General features: G+C 41.6%; 1 protein-coding gene across 25 annotated transcripts in view; it reads right to left on the bottom strand.

Moving 5' to 3' along the window:
- The window catches only part of Aim2 (absent in melanoma 2), a 116494-nt gene that overhangs the window by 20680 nt on the left and 81436 nt on the right, over positions 1 to 14378 (bottom strand). For 12 of the 25 annotated variants that reach the window (XM_030255294.1, XM_030255241.1, XM_017321486.2 and 9 more), the window contains one exon: positions 106 to 375. The exons of the other annotated variants lie outside the window; for them this stretch is intronic. The gene's annotated coding sequence lies outside the window, so the exon portion shown is untranslated. The remainder of the gene's footprint in view (positions 1 to 105; positions 376 to 14378) is intronic. 25 annotated transcript variants of the gene reach the window in all.

Below are 14378 nucleotides of genomic sequence, written 5' to 3'. Positions count from 1 at the left end.
TGTGTGTGTGTGTATATATATATACATATATGTATATATATATGTATATATATATACTTTAAATTTTTTTATTCTTTATATATGAGCCTGTATGTTTATGTGTACCTCATATATTCAGGAACTGTGGGAACCAGAAGAGGGCATTGAATATCCTGGAACTGGAGTGACAGATGGATGTGAGTGCTGGGAACACAACCAGGGTCCTCTGCTAGCGCAGCACACATGCCCAGCTTTGTAAGTGTGCATTCTCCCACCACGGTCACACTGTCTCAGTTTCTGCAGCCCCATTGTTAGTCTTGAAGCTGGGTAATGTCAGTCCTCCAAACTTCTCATTCTTCAGGATTGCATAAACGATTCGAGGTTTCTTACTTTTCTCTATAATATTTAAAATCAAAATTTGAGTATTCATGAAATCACTCATTGGAATTTTGCTTGCATTGAATATATAGATCAAGTTCAGATGTGACTCACGAATGGTACTGAATCTTCTCCGTGAACATGGGACATGTCTCTTCTTTTTTCTTCAATTTATTTTTTCCATTTTTGTGGTTTTCTTTTATATATATATTGCATATATTTATTTAGATAAATGCCAAGGTACATCATTTCTCAGGTGATAACAAGTTTTCATTTGAAACTTCTATTTATTTATTATTATTCATATATTTAAAAGGTAAATGACTTTTGATGTTTGGTTTGGTTTGTGTTGTGATTGTTTGGATTTGTGATTGTTTGTTTAGTTTTTAATATCATCAAGGTTTCTACTTCACAGAATTCCTACTTGCTGAGAACCTGACCCTGAGCCAGGCACTGCAACACATGTAGTGCAATGTGGAACTGTGATAGGCATCCTATTTTGGTTGAATGGGGCTTGCTCCGGTGACCCAGTAGAGAACTCTACAAGGGACAGAAAAGTGAGCCACATTCCCAGAGCCAGGTGCCTGACACCACAGAGCCCCCAAACCCATAATTCTGTGACTATCAGTCATGCAGACAATGTCCCAAGCTTCTGGCATTCTGGCTAGACTCCACCCCCACAGTTACCTGACTATACCCAGGTATGCTACTCCCCATAGTTACCTGGTAACAACAGATAGCCCAGTCCACTATAAGAGGGGCTGCTTGGCCCCTCCTCACTCGCTTTAAGCCCTCACCTTTCTTACTCTCTAGCCCTCCTTCTCTCTCTCTCCCTTCCCACCTCTCTCCACATGGCCATGGCCAGTCTCTCTTTTTACCTTCTCTCTTTCTCCCTGCCTTTCTACAATAAAGCTCTAAAACCATAGACTGTCTCTGCTCATCAATGCCCGCCATGCTTGAACAATGGGATACACTTTCTCCTAATGAGCCACGTCTAACTTCCTGCCAGAAGGCCATCCTGTGCTCCAGCCATGGACTGGACCAAGGACTCTCACCCGTGTGGGAACCATCAAGCATCCTCTCCCCCTGTCCTCTCCTCCCTTCGACCTTGAAGCTGACCAAGCCACCTGGGGCCCCCCATTTGTTCTCAGCTCTTCTGCAGTATCCAGCATGGGATGCCCAAGGCTGAGAACCTGGTACCTTAGGGCCGCCCCTTGTCCACCCCCTGCCCAGCTGGGATTCTGTGGCTTCCCACAGCCAGACACCCACCCAGGGCTGCGTGTAAAGCATGCCGCAGTCCTCCCACATCCACCTGCCCAGAGCACCGGAACTTTGGCGGGACGCGGGTTCTCTCCCACTCACCTCTTTCCCCGACACTCATGGCCCCACAGTGCACATCTTTAAATCTAGTACCTGGAGGTGTGAGCCAGGTAGATCACCAGGTCAGGGGGAGTTTGGGATACAGAGTGGGATGTCTGTGGATATTAATCAGAAATTGTGAAATGACTGAACTTGGATTCATCTGTACGTGTGAGATGTGAGGACTCTCAAAAATCATAGGAAAAAGAGAGGTGTGAGGAAACTAAATTTTCAGCTTCAACTGCAGGAAATTGAAGGTAGATTATGGCATAGTTGAAACTTGGAGATTAAGAGTGTATTATCATTAGAAAAGACTGAACATGTCCAGGCACTGTGCTACACACCTGACATTTCATCACTTGAGAAATGATGGGGCAAGAATTGCCTCAGGTTGGCCTACATGGTAAGTTCTGTGCCAGCCACGGCTTCATGGAGAGATCCTATCTCAAAACATAAAACCCAAACCAAAAGGCTAATATAGCTGCTGCTAGTGAGTAGGATTTGAAGTAGTAACACATGAGAGAGAGAGAGTTACTCTTTTATTTTACCTTTTTTTTTTTTTTTGATCAGTGCAAGAGGACTAAACTATGGACATTGTGCATGCTAGGCCAGCAGCACTCTGTCACTGAATACCATTCCCATCCCCAAAGAGCTATTCTCCCAATGTTGACAGTACTATTTGAATTTTAAGTCAGAGCAATATACTGACTTGATAAAAACAAGGATTAAGCCTAAAATATAAGGGACTCTGCTAATTCTCGCTAAAGTGCTTTACCATTCCATCACCCCCAGGAATCATACATAATAACGTTAATGCCAAATATGATCCATAATAAATTAAATAACGCTTTAGAAATAGAATTAATTACTTCCAGCTAAATTGGTTTCGAAAGAATCCATTAGGGGGAAAAGCGCTTGAACGCATCAATTCCTTCTTAATTTTATTGTAACACAGTTTCTACTCTGTATCCCAACCTTCCCTTGACCTGGTGATTCACCGGGGTCACATCTCCAGGTACTAAAATTAAAGATGTGCACTACGTGTGCTGCAGTGCCTGGCTCAGGGTCAGGTTCTCAGGAAATAGGAATTCCATGAAGTAGAAGCCTACTTTTGTGAAATGGAAGTTATTTCATAATATTTTATATGTGCGTGCTATACATAATACATTATATGTAATCTATAACACATATATAATATACATATGGCCACATAGTGCATAATTGTCTCAGACACAAGGTTAAACTTTATTACTCAACCACTAAGGGCTACCCTTTCCCCAGGTTACCTCACAGAACATTACAGTAACTCTGACTCAAAGCCTAAGTTACTGGAGCTGGGATGAAATGAAGACTCGTAGTCAGTTGCTCAGAAACACATCCATCACTTCTGTTCGCACCTATTGTATTCTGCTAAGATGCCCATTTTCTTGCTCTTGCTATGCCTTGCCTTTTTAGAACATCTGGGAATAATTCTTTACCCAAGATACAAACCATTTTTTTTTAATTACGTATTTTCCTCAGTTACATTTCCAATGCTATCCCAAAAGTCCCCCATACCCTCCCCCGCACCACTTCCCTACCCATCCATTCCCATTTTTTTGGCCCTGGCATTCCCCTGTACTGGGGCATATAAAGTTTGCAAGTCCAAAGGGCCTCTCTTTCCAGTGATGGCCGACTAGGCCATCTTTTGATACATATGCAGCTAGAGTCAAGAGCTCTGGGGTACTGGTTAGTTCATATTGTTGTTCCACTGATACAAACCATCTTTAAGGATACAGGAAGATTAATCAAACCCTAGATGGTGGATCCTACAATTCTCCAACCCCATGGTTCCTATTTCTTGTTCATCCCATCCTTCCCTGAACCTGTTACACAGCTCAAAACACACCTAAATTTCCTTCCACAGAAGGATCAATAACATCAAATTGCTCAAGATTCTTGCTGCAAACAACAGAATTGACTCCAGCTAGCTTAATAAAGTCTTGTTTTCTTAAAAATAATAACCTCAGAGATCAGTAAAGGATAAAGGAACAAAGTCTGGTCTAAACTCACAGAAAAAGGCTCCCCACCCCTCCCCCCACCCACACATCAAACCACACAGTGAAACTGTTCTGAAGGAGGAAGCTCACTGCTGCTGTCACCTGCAGAATGCCAGGATCTGTCTCCACAGCCACTGCTAAAACTTCAGCACCAATGCTGCCTCGGTGTCAGCAATCCTATTGCAATTTCAGTTGCTGCCTGAAAGCTAATCACGCCTAAAGGAGCCATATTGGCAAGGGCTATGCCCTCCATGTTTCTGGTCCTTATACCAAAGACGTCAGACTCAAATCTCATCTGGAAAGCACCCGTTAGGGCAAGCCCTTGTCTGCTCCAGCCATCTGCACTGCAAAGGAAGCTGAAAGTTGGACTTACTTCTGGGTTGGGGAGGTAGGACTATTACATGTGAATTATTTGTAAGATGCTGGAAAGTCCCAAATGTGACATGTGCCCAGTAAAAACACAAAAAAGAAGGGGGAGGAGGAGGAGGAGGAGGAGGAGGAAGAAGAGGAGGAGGAGGAGGAGGAGGAGGAGGAGGAGGAGGAGGAGGAGGAGGAAAAGAAAAACCTATTTAAAAGAGGTAGAGATTTGAAGGCTAAACCCAAAATGCTGGGTCAGGGAAGCATTCAAAAAGTGTCATTGATACAGAAAAACAGGAAGAGGAGGAGCAGGGCAGGGCAGGTGATAAGAATGTGGGCTGCGTGCAAGAAGTGTTAAATTTGAGGTACTCATGAGATATGTAAATAGAGAGATTTAATTGAATTTATGAACCTGGAGCTTAGATGAAAGGTCAGAACTCTGGATAATGCAAACTGCATTAGAATGCAGATGGCAACTGATGCTGTGGAGAGGATGTGGCTAAGGAGGGAGGTGAGGTGGAAGCACCCCCTAGAGACTCAGGGAGCCATGGCACTGGGCAAAAGAGGAGCAAGGGAGGGAGACTGAGAAAGAAAGGTCAGAGCACTAGAGAACAGAAGCACAAGCTAGGGGGTACCAGAAGGCAGGATAAAGAAGGAGGATGGGGATCAATAGTGTAGCATACATTTGAAACTTGAGAAAATAAGACAGATCTCAAAGGTTCTCACTATACCCACGGTAAAAAGATATCTATGTAGGCAAACACACAAACACATACACATACACCATACACACACACACAGAGAGAGAGAGAGAGAGAGACAGACAGACAGAGAGACAGAGACAGACAGACAGATTAATTTTGTTCTATGATTATCATTTCACAAGATATGTACACATGAAGATACTACATTGTGTCCTGTTAACGCATACCCATTATCTGTGAATTATAGCTCAATAAAGGCAGCGAGTGGAAGGTTTCAGATCTTAAAAGTTCTACTAAGATTTAGGAAGCATACAGGTGGCTATTGCCTGATTTTCCTATGATATTTTCTATAATTTTCACCCCTCGTATCCTGACTTCTAGTCTAGGTTGCTTGGCGGATGCTGGGCCATACTGTCCTGAAGCAGAGATGAACAGAGACAGGAACAAAGCAGAGATACTGGCCTTTGAGAAAGCTGTAAGCTTCTGAAACCGCAGGATCATACAGCTTTGCTACCAAGTGGAAGGTTCCCCTTGCCTTCTGCCTGCACACAGGCTTTGTTTCTAGTGTGAGCTGTCCCTGCTCTCATGCAGGGGCATATGCCTAGGACCGTCAGGTCAGTGGTCAGGCCTTCCTCACATCCCTCAACCCCCTGTACTGAACCCTGCTGCCTTGGAAATCTTGCCATTCTGTGCACCCCCTTCATTTGATCTCTACAGTTCATCGCCCAAGCCCAAAGCCAGGATTCCATGATTTTCCCATCATGGTCACATAAGACACAGAAGTTCATGATATCTGCCACCCTATCAAACAAATGAAAATAAACATCAGCTTGGATGACCTTAAGTCTCACGGTCTTATGAAGTACCTACTCCATGAGACTACCTGAGTGTATCTGGTGGCGGGGGTGGGTGTGGGGGTGGGGAACATTATGAACATCGAAAGAGTTTATATAGTTAAAAGACTAAGAAAGACAATAAAATACTAAGACAAATATAAAACATTATATTATAGCAAACACTGTGCACTATTACTAGTATTAGGAAATTTTTGTGTTGTTTCTGCTATTTTCATAAAAAGGCAAGCTATAGAAGCATAGGGCATATTCAGATATCGTTTATAAACAATGTAAAAATCAAGCCAGCCATGGTGCTGCACTTAAGGGGTGGAGGTGGCAAGGTCACTTCAAAACCATCTTTGGCTACAAAGGAACTTCAAGGACAACTTGGGCTACACAAGTCCATATTTTAAAAACTAACAATGAGCAAAGAGAATGCGATATACTGAGACCTCAACCCACAACTGTTAAGTGCACGAGTTTTACTAATATCCATAAAGCCATTCCATGCTCAACTTACCAGGATTGCTTACCATGTCCGCTTAGTGTGACTCATACTTGGGACACCAGTGAAAAATGAAGTCAGAGGTGACATAGGAACATGTTGGAAAGTAAGGGGACTCAGTTGACCTCTGATTCTGCAATTACAGTCTGTATGCAAGGACCATCCCTTTGCTGAACTTCAGGATACATGAGGATAAGAACAGGTTTTCTTTTCTGGTTTATAGCCCAACATTTGTAATAATCATTTGCTAATGAGATTTTAATGATAAAAATCCATCATACCGTTTCCGTATATAAAAGACAAGTTCTTCTGCTGCAGTTTCCTTCACAATTAGAAACTTTCTACTTATGCTTGCCGGTTCCTTGTCTCTCACCTATCATGTCAGGTGGGAGAAATGTTACAACATTATGAGAAGAGCCAATGTACTTGGTGATGAAACAGAGAACTGACAGTTACGGAGGCTTCAGGTGGGCAAAAGGACAGGACAGGGAGACACAAGGACAAAAGGACAAAAGGACAAAAGGACAGGACAGGGAGACACAAGGACAAGCACAGAGTCGTTGGGATATACTCAGACTAACAGAGGGTCCAGAGGAATGAAATGGCCCTGACAAGCACAGCAACATGGTATGCGCAAGTGTGCACATTCAAATATGTATATGTATCTGCATGTGCATGCATGTGTGTGTGTGTGTGTGCGCGCATGTATGCATGTGTGCATAAGATAGAATCTTTGTCTCTGGTATCTGATTCCTGTATCCTCCTGTGAATTGCCCAGGATGTTTTATCAATCATGTGGCATACCTGAACATCACAAATATGAAAGTACCTAACACACTAGGATTCCCATCAGCCAATGCAGTCTATCGTTTATTGATTCCTGGTATCAAAAACTTCAGCCTGATTTTCTAATTAAATTCTAAAACATGTGCTTCTGCAGATTGGTACCCAACACCTCACTTTATGTCAATAAAGCTGTGATGTCCAAATACCAACTGTCTCTATTCTCTCTGTTGATAACTAAAATGTATACACACATGCATACATACATGCATACATGGATACAGGCAGTCACATACATATGTATCTGCTTCTCATATTTTATTTATTTGTGTCATTATCCTTGCTTTGTCTTTTATTTAAAGTTGACATAAAATTCTTTCTTAAACTCCTGGTTGGGAGTTCTTACACAGGACATGATACATGATTGCCATAGTCTGGGTGACTTTTTCTGGCTTGGAAGGTCACCGTCTCTGAACCTCTCACTTCAATGGTTACAATCATTGTTTCAAGTGATTGATTACCCCTAACAATCCTGCAAAGTTATATCATATCCATTTTGAAGATAGGTAAAGAGAGGCTTAGGTTTGTTGTGTGCATGGCCTAAGATCATATGATTAATACAATGTACAAAAAAATATCCTGAACTTGAGCCAGCAGAAACCACAGCCCGAACTCTGACACCTAACCACATCACCCCACACCACTTCCTGGTAGCAAAGTGAATGGAATCAGCTCTAGTCAAGATGGAACCAGAAACACAGAGGTAAGAAACAGCTTCCTTACTAAAAGACTCCTCTGAGCTAGCTTACTTTAATAACCTCCCAGGCTTCCCTGCTCCATTTCCAGTGTTTCCCAAGTTCTTCATCCTTGCCATAATTTCATTACTTTCTTCTCTGGATAACACAAAGCTCTTTAAGGTATATACCAGCCCACATAAAAATTGGGCACTCCAGGACATGTCTCCCGAATCCATAAAGCACATGATCACAAAGGCATGCCAATCGTTTGCTACCGTGCCTTCTAAGATGTCCACAAACCACTCTCCATTCACCCCACCTTATTTTTTCTACGTGGCTGTGGTTCAGGAACTGTTTATTGTAACTGCACTGGAAATTGTCACCACCCAAACCCCATAACCCATTGCTCCTCCTCCCAACTAAGACAGCGGAGTTTTATAACAGAATCATCTGCTGTAAAGGGAGCTGCCTTGCCCAAGGTCACATTGCTGCCTGTACTCAGCTTGAAGGCAATGTTAACTTATGGAAAGGTTGCCCTAACTATGGACAACTGGAAACCATCCAAGCCTGAGGGGACCTGCTGGGGCTTCTGCAGCTGCCACTATGAATGGGTGAGTTCAGCTTCCCCCTCTGTCCAACACAGTTTGCCTCTCTCACTTACAATTGCTCCTGTGACTCCCTCAGGCAAATCTCAGCATCTGTGTCTTGGAAACTCGACCTTATACTTTACTTGACTCCTAACTTCTGACATATCCACAAATATTGTCACTTTAACTAAAGAGTAAGACTGTGGCGCAGAGACATACTAGAAGGCACATGGATATATGTCGAGAAACATATGAAGAGGTAAACAGTGTATAAATTAAAATCTATAAATCATTTTTCTTGTATCCTGTTTGAAGTGTTTGCTTTGTATTGCATAGCTTTGCCATTGTAATATTTTAATATATACTAACAGATATCCTTCCTTTCAAAATGATATTCCCTTGTTTTTAGGGTCTATATGAAGAGGTTTAGATACTTTACCTCACATCTTCAACATGAAAACTCTTACTATCTAAGTGTATGTTCCTGTGTGTATGCTGGTGCATACATGTTTGTGCATGTGTGTGGTTTGTGTGTACATATAACGGTGTGCATGTGCACATGTGTGAATGTGTGTCCACATGAATGTTTGTCTATGTAATAGCTATAGGTGTATGTGCATGTGGATATGAAGGGGCTGTGTGCACATGTATGTGTATAGTTGCATCCATGTGGGGTGTGCATGCATACATGTGAACATGTGTTATGTGTGTATGTGCACATGCATGTATGTGGCTGTGGGATGCATATATATGTATATGTGTGTGTGTGTGTGTGTGCATGTATGCACATTTATGTATAAGTGTGTTATGTTCTGTATTTATAGGTATATGTATATGCATATTTGTGTGTGAGTGTATTGGTAGGTGAGTCTGGGTGTATGGGGGTCTATGTGAGGAGGTGTGTGTGTGTGTGTGTATGTGTGTGTGTGATGTATGTATATATGCATGCAGTTGAGTTCCTCTTTGCCAGAGGTCAGTATTGGGTTTCAACCTCAATCTCTTTCCAACCTTGTATTTTGAGTCAGAATTGTTCATTTATCCTGGAACTCACTGTTTCAGTTTCAGTGGATAGCCAACAAGCCCCAGGGAGCCGACCCACCTATATCTGCGCATCAAGCACCAAGGATAAAGGTGTGCATTATCTTTAGCTTTTTGCGGGTTCTGGAGTTCTTATCTCAGGTCCATCCTCATATTTCACAGGAAGTGATTTTTTACCCACTGAGACACTTCTACAACCCTTACATATCATCTGAATCATACTGCTGGTGGTACACAGAGATGTAATTTGTTTGAAACAAATGTGAAATTATCTATTAATTTTTTTAAAAAATATTCATATTCCAATACAACATTCCCATTCCTGGTGGAAGCGTTCAACCATGCTGATTGGTAGGACCCTCAGAGGGGAGAGGGAAGATAGGAGAGAGAGAAGATGAGGACAGCGAGGGTAAGGAAGGGTAGAAAGAGCAAGAGGAAACTGCCGCATCTGCAGCGAGGGCTGTATGATACAGATGGACATGAACAACAAAGGACATGAATGGCATTGGTAATATCTGTAAAGTGAAGAATATATAATATGTATGCATGTATATGATCCCATTTTAAAAGTATAAAGTGGTCTTTCTTCATCCCCTCATTCCTCCTTCTTCTCTTCCCCACTTCCCCCAATAAACCTCTTCTTATGGAAAAAAGTATGAAGTGTATAAAAGTAGAATCTTGTTTAATGGTACAGAGTGATACTAACCCAAGGTACTCAGTATGTATTTCAGGAAGGCAGAAAGTGGATGAGAGTGGGTGTCAACACGGGAGTTTTTGAAGTCCTGATACTAATCTGTTCCAGAACTAAGTGCTGGGACCATAGTTATTTACTCTGTTCTTGCATCTTTATACCTTTAAACAAGTGTAACCTCTATTATCTGTATTTCTGTGCATAGTCAATTATTTTAAGAAACAATATTCTCAGTGTGGGAATTGTTTTCAAATCATTGGTAACTTGACAGCTGAACAACCTCCCCCTACCTATTTTTTTTTTTAGCTATTTATGAAAGTTTACATTTTCAACTCAATTTTTGCAACTTAAGGATTGTTTTTAACTGTCTGCTTTGTACCTATAATTTATTTTCAGTAGATTATTCTGTGCTGCTTTTGCTAGCAAAAAAGAAAAAAAGAACGAAATAAAATGTAGAAATTCTCCAAAAAACATACAATTTTCTTGTGTTTTACCATTTATTTTATTAAGCTTGCTTATTCTTACCTTTGTCCATGTTACAAAAGCAATTTAAATCATTGCTTCAAAAATCAGAAAATTTAGACAAACAAACAGATTAAAAACCACTCACAGTCCCACTGTTGAGCTTGTAAAAGTTCTGCCAAGTGATTTTCATTCCTCTGTATGAATTAATATAATTATGGAAAACTTGGCTACTTTGGTTATAAATGTCCTTCAATTTACCATGATTCATTTAGTTAATCTAGATTCAAAGAAAAGAAACTTTCAGACCCGCCCCCTGTTTTCTTCTTATTCTAAAGAATTTGTCGGCTATTGCCAAGGTAGGGAAGATATGGTGCCTGGATGGAAAATGCTTTCTGAGGGTCAGCTACAACCAAATCAAGCTTTGGTTCCTTGCGCTGACACCCACACTTTGAATTCGGCTATGGAGCGAGTAGTGTCTTATATCTGCCATTCGGGGCCCCAGGACCTCTTCATGAATGAGTTCCTCTGAGTCCTTCACAGTGAGCTGCACATCTTCAAATGCCCTCCACTCTAACCTGCACCTTTATTTTTTGGGTCTTTCTACTTTGCAGCCTATACTGAAAAACACCTAGATTACCCGCTACGTAAACCATCATTCCCAACACAGACAGTCTGTCTGACCGGAAATCTTTAAAACCCCATGCTTGCTTTGCAGTAGAAAACCCTACCCTTAAAATAGCATGATGAAGGTTAGGCAATCTGGAATGGCAAGAAACATTTGAAATTTTAATCACCTAATTAGAAATATTCTACTTTGTGTATTATTAAGAATTCCCTAAGGAGGCAAAGCCATTGGAGGAAAAGAAGCATCTAAACCTCAGTTTAATACTTGAGGCAGGGTAGCTATAAATGATAACTGCGGTGCTATGCTTATGGCGTTGATGACAGAAGGAACCAAGCTGAGAAGAAACGATGATAGAGAAGAGGCTCTGGGTGTCATTCACACTATGTATATATATATGTGTGTGTGTGTGTGTGTGTGTGTGTGTGTATGTATATATGTGTGTATGTATAGGTGTGTATATATATGTATATATGTGTATATATGTATATATGTGTATATATATATATATATATATATATATATATATATATAACAATACATTTTGAAATGTCTCATCACACACGCTCATTTTTATGAATACTGTCAAGTTTCCCAGTCATGTGTGGGTCTGGACTCTGGCACCACTGCTACTAGGAAAAGGATATTGTTCCCTGAAACAGTATCAGCTTTGTTTAGATACTCATGCATGACTGATGTTATCTATCCTTGACACTACCAAATGCCAAAAAGATTTCTCTTGAGTCCCATGTCCAAGCCCTCCCATCTGTGATTCAGAGGAAGCACCACTATAGCAGGAAAGTAGGAATTTGAGTGTATGTGTGCACGTGTCCATGTATGTGTGCATGTATGCTTCTATGAGTGTTTGCTTGTGTGTATGCATGTGAATCTTCAAATCCTGGTCCTTACATTTACTGGTCTCAGGCACGTTACTTGCCTCCCAACTCTGGTCTATAATGTAAACTATTATAGACTATTTAAATATTTATTTATATTAAAGACTATTTAACAGTAATATTTTAAAGAGAAATGGGATAATGTCAGAATATCACTTCTCACAGTGACCGGCTTATGCTCTAAGTTTAATAAATGTCTGATAGAATGTATGCCAAGGATTTAAATGAAGTGCTATTAATTTCTACCTCAATCCTCAATTTTTGCAGACTTTGTTGCTATTTTTTTCCACAGTCTTATTTTCCAGCTGTGACACACATTATAAAATTGTTTCTTCACAAGATTCCCTCTCTAAGCCTTTCCTAACTCCTCTGGCCCACTAACACTTCCACAGCACGCTCTCACACACACAGCTGCCAGCCACGCTCTCAGGCCAGCACAGCACAGGTACCCAGGTTCCAGGGAGAGCCAGAGCTGGCAAGACTGAAGCTTTACTAGTGCTCCTGGCATTGCAAATGTGTGAGCTGGGGTGTTCCCCGCCGTGGAGAAAAGATCTGCTTCCATGGGTTGGACTTAAGGAGGCTACTCAAAGATTCAGTAGAGCTTTTTGCAAGAAAATAAAACAACAACAAAAGAACCAAAAATAAAATCTAACTCCACAGGAAACACAAAACCACACCCTAAACCAGTTGGCCCCCATCCTTACATCAGTAAGCTGGTGATATCAGGGTGTTCCTAAACACTGGGTAACTCTGGATGAAAGAACTTCAAAGCTCAGGAAGCAGAAAACCCCTGGGTTTCTCTTTCAGCTTACAAGAAAACAAGCTTTGAATCACAGTGAACAGAAGGTCAGATTTTCTGCCAACCTTAGGCAAACCACTACATTGAACAGTTGCAGCCCTCCATGTCCTGTCAGACAGCACCCAGCCCCTCTTGGGAGGAGATCCTCCCTCTACGCACCGTCTGTGATTTATTTGAAAATAAAGTGAGCAAGATGGAGGTGCTTCATCCTGCTCTCTATTCATCCAGCTCTCTTCCTCTTCCAGGCTACATCTCAGAGCATCATAGACAGGACAACCTCCCCATACACAGACCCACAATCGCACAGCCACAACCAATCACTGTAGACTTAGAAGAGACAGGTAGAGCCAGTGTGAGGGAAAGAGCACCAAGCAATACAAGTGAGAGTGGACTTTGGAATCAGAGAGCTCCTGACTCAAGTTTCATCTCTGCACAGAGTTGGCAGGATAGATAACCATCCAACTCACCTGCCCTACCTCTAAGTCCATCACTGTCAGATGGAGAAGCTACAGCATTGCTGACCTCACAGAGATATTGGCAAAATCATATACGTTAACCTGCGTGGACAGCACTTCAATCTGCTTTACACAAGCAGATCTGACTGGCACAAACTGTGGTTGTGAACTCACGTCAGAAATTTGGAGAATGGATTTTCTGACTCAAGAACTGTAGAGCGTGTAACTACTCAAACGCAGGGAAAACTAGAGATGCCCACTCCAGAACGAAGAATCTTTTATCCCAGGAGGGAAGATCCTTCATTTTTCTTACTTTTAGATATCCGATTTATGAATATACAAATTTTTTAAGTCTCCATGGTATCACTCAGAGTTGAAGCAGAACTTTTATATAACCATCCGGCTGCCTTAAGTGGATCAGCTATTGCTAGCTCACGCTTAAGACCTTTCATATCCAATAACAATAACTCAAATCTCTTAAGCTCATCAGCACAGATATCTTAGTGCTTCCAAAACAGCATTTCCTTCCATTCAATCTTAATCTCATCAAAAAAATATATTAAGAGACATACAACTTGCAGATATATGCAGGCCTCTTTGAAATTTTTAAATTAATTTACATACTGACCAGCATTTCCCCTCCCTCCTCTCCTCCTAGTCCCTCTCCCTCCTTTGCCCTCTTTCCATCCCCTATTTACACCTCCTCTGCCTCAATGGAGATAAACCAACCATAGCATATCAAGTTACAGTAAGAGCAAGCACCCCCTTCTGTTAAGGATAGACAAGGTAATCCAGTAAGGGGAAAATGTCCAAAAGGCAGGCAACAGAGACAACCTTGCCTCCACTGTTAGGAGCCCAACAAGAAGACCAAGTTTCACTACTGGAACATGTATGCCAAGGGAGTGGGTCAGTACCATACAGGGTCCCTGGTTGGTGGCTCAGTCTCTGTGAGTCTCTATGGGCTCAGGTTAGTTGATTCTGTGGGTTTTCTTGTGGTGTCATTAACCTCTCTGACCCCTACAATCCTTCCTCCTCGTCTTCCAGGAAATTTCTCAAGCTCTACCTAATGTTTGGCTGTGGGTCGCTATAGACACACTTTTAAACCATCTACCAGGCACAGTACTGGCCCCGGAAAAAAAGATCAGAGA

Source organism: Mus musculus, chromosome 1 (genome assembly GCF_000001635.26).
Source record: "Mus musculus strain C57BL/6J chromosome 1, GRCm38.p6 C57BL/6J".
Taxonomy (NCBI): domain Eukaryota; kingdom Metazoa; phylum Chordata; class Mammalia; order Rodentia; family Muridae; genus Mus; species Mus musculus.
Note: the sequence above shows the minus strand (reverse complement) of the source record. Positions and strands in the feature narration are given on the sequence as shown.